We start from the raw sequence: 3,539 nt of genomic DNA on the forward strand, positions 1-3,539 counted from the left end.
GTAGACCAGTTATGGTGATCAATATGGCCAAGGCTGAGATGTTGTTTCAGGGAGTCCTTGTATCTTTTCTTTGGGGCTCCTCTCTTGCGGCAGCCGGTGGCAGGTTCACCATAAAGCAGGATCTTAGGGAGGCAGTGGTCCTTCATCCTTGAGACGTGCCCTGCCCAACACAGCTGTGTTCTCAGCAACATGGCCTCAATACTTGTGACTGCTGCTTGTTCTAGAACAGATGTATTGGTCACATAATCTGACCAGTGGATGTTTAGGATTGTACGGAGGCAGCGTTGATGGAAGCGTTCTAGGAGACACAGGTGGCGGCAGTAGATGACCCATGATTCAGATCCATATAAGAGAGTAGACAGCACAATGGCTCTGTAAACACTGATCCTGGTACTTTTCTTCAACATGTCTATCTCGTATTGGCCTTATTAGCCACCAGCATGCTTGTAACAAATGTGGATAGAGCCTTCCCAAATCTTCCTTCGCGAAGCCCAGCCATGATGACTTTTCTTCAAGTGTTTATTTTGCCAAACTCTTTTATGGAGTTTTCCAAAAGCACTATAGGCCTTTGCTAACCTGTTGTCTATCTCTCTGTCAATCTTATCGTCCGAGGAGATGAGGCTACCTAGGTAATTAAACTGCTGGACTGATTTGAAATGGTGTACGTGGGAATGGTGCACAATGGTGCAATGGGGAAATGGTGCACAAAGAAAACTGTTATAAAACAAACAAATAAACAAAAAGAACACTCTGTGTGTGTGCTGTCTAATTATCCCTGCTTTAGTTCTGTTTTTCTTCTACTTTCTACTTCTCTCTTGTCATTTGCTGCTCTCCCAGACTGAGAAGCTGCTGCTGTAGCAAAAAGTAACTGGCTTGTGCATGGCAGCATTTGCTCCATTTCAGGCTGGCAGCCAGCTAAAAGCAGTACAGGGTTATAGACCAGACTTTCAAAAGAGCCTTTCTGATGAAGTCTCATTCTTACTTGGTCTGGGTTGCTAACAGTTCAAACACTGAAGTCCTGAGTGCTTGCTGCAGTGATCCTGTGCAAACCCTGTTTTTGTTTTGTCCCATCATGATCTCAGTATAAGCAATAGCTGCTTGAAATTCCTTAGGGAAGGCTGTGCAAATTCAGTTATTTTCTTTGACCTGTAAGCCTCCAGGAACTTGCACACTGGCTGACACTGGAAGCTGGTAGAAAAATTCTCCTTATGATTGCCATCAATCATAAGAGGAGCCTTTACTTGCAGCAATGCTGCTGAAGTGCCAAATACATAAAAACCAAACTATCAAATAGGAGCTGTACATGTTTTGGCAGCTTCAGTGGAATCCATTCATTTCTCTTTATTAATTGATTTTACAACATGCTGTCGTGCTATCTGTCTTCTCTTTCAAATAAAAAGAAAGTATTGTGGATGGACTGTGGGAATCACAAAATGAAAAAAACATTTCCTTTTGACTTGCTATCTCATGTCTTCAGACCCCACAGCAATCTGACATGCTGATATTTAATCAAGTGCAGTTGAAGTTTTAATCTGACTAACTGCAACCAGTTTGTCTTTGATTAATAATACCTTCCAATTTTACTTAATCCCCCCAAAATATATATTTTCAGAAAGGAGGAGTAGTACCTAAAGCAACTATTCTTTTTTAAAACCAGCAGAAGCTTTGTCACTGGCCTCTGGGAGTCTTAGCTGAGCCTTTGGTGTCTGGGGAAAGCCAGTGCTTCAGGACAAGATCTCTACTCTGAGCTTGACTAACAGGGTTTGTGTGGGGATCTGAAGGACATGAGCCAGGAGAGCTCAAACCCCCTCATCCTGGTGGTGTATCCCTGGCGCTCTCAGAGCAGTTCCCAGCTCCTCAGGTCTGCCTGTGCATGGACCTCATCACTCACTGGGTAAGTTTCTCAGCATAAGAACATTGTTCACAGACAAGGCATTTCAACGTTTGTACAGAACCATGTTTCCAAGGGCTGATTTCAGATTCCTTAGAAGTCAGTGGCAAAGTTTCCTTTCACTTCTGTAGGAACAGAGTTGCTCTTGGAGCAGTCTGAATAAAAACTGGTAACTGCAGAATAGGCATAGTGTTTCCAGGAGAAAAATTAATAATCTGGGAAGGAGTAACATGATTTTTCACTCTTAATCAGATGCTGTCGAAAACAAATCGGAATCTGTCCTGTACGAAGTGTAATTTGATTTATATGTGTACAAATTCATGGAACAAACACAGGCATTGCATCAACTGCTAGGTAAGAAAATCTCTCCTGGGAGACATGCAACCATAATGACACATTGAGCAAACACACTGGAGTTTCAAAGGAAGCACTTTTCAGGGCTTAATGGCAGGTTAAAGGGATTTTAAGCAGACATGGAGGATTATCAGGGCTAACAGCAAGTGCCCTTCAGAACCATCCTTTAGCACTTCATTGTCCCCGTCTGCAATCGGGGAGAGCCAAAAATGAAGCTGAAATGCCTGTGTTCATCTGCAGGCTGCTGTATGCTGGCTACAGACCCACCAGATGCAGCAGATAGGTGGAGATGCAGGCTGTCCTGCCAGCCTGTGGCTGCACAGCACACACAGCAGATTTTGGGAGATAGGTGGCAATGCACACCATCATATCTAGTGCTAGCATCAAGATTGTAAATCTTGGTTGGTGCTTCATGTTTGAAGCAGTGTTTCTTCTTTCTGATTGTGCAACAGATGCTAAACAGGATGGCACAAACCATAGGAGCATCTGAGTCTGCAGGGCTGTGGGGCAGTCCCAGAGGCAGAGGTTTCACCTGCACCTTGAGCTCCAGCCTGCCCCCGTGGCACAGTGCCTTGACAGGGATAAGTTCTGCCCTCCCCACCAGGCAGCACCACAACTTGCTCCAAAATTGCTGGTAGAGCCCTGAGGAAAAGAGGGAAAAGGCACCCTTATAACTCCCCTAAAACTCTGCCCCAACTCCCTGCCTCTGCCTGAGCCATCAGAGCATCTCTGTGACAACATCCGACCACCCCAAAAGAACACAAGGATTGAGGGCAAAGAGGTGTGGAACAGCCTTTTCTTCTGGTGTGTTTCCCTGGGAAAGGTGGCACTTCTGCAGCATGCTTCATTGCATTTTGATTTTGCTCTTTTTGTGCTATTAGTGGCTTTGTGTTTTTGTCCTGGAGAGGAAATTCTTGGGGTGATATGGTACAGAATTGTTGTTTGGCTTATACTGTCTCCTGCAGCATAAAATTTGGCTTCAAGAAGCTGAGTTTAATGCAAGCCCCACTCTCTGCCGTATATTCTTAAAACTAGACCACAAGATATATTCAGTTGTCTGATTCATTTTGCTGCCCTCCTGGCATAAAGCCCCTGGCAGAAGCAGATAGAAGCGGCTGAAGTTTTGCAGATGAAACCACCTGTGCACACTGCTGTACAAAAGCCTTTACGTAACTCCTTCTACACAGTGTCTTCTCAGACCTCTGCAGATGGGTGGGCAGAGCAACTTTGCCATTCCAGAGCTGGGCTCATGGCCCCCTTTGTCAGCAGCTGGCAGAAGGAGTGAGACCAGTGC

Source organism: Manacus vitellinus, unplaced genomic scaffold (genome assembly GCF_001715985.3).
Source record: "Manacus vitellinus isolate BGI_N305 unplaced genomic scaffold, ASM171598v3 scaffold_36_pilon, whole genome shotgun sequence".
NCBI classification, from domain to species: Eukaryota; Metazoa; Chordata; class Aves; order Passeriformes; family Pipridae; genus Manacus; species Manacus vitellinus.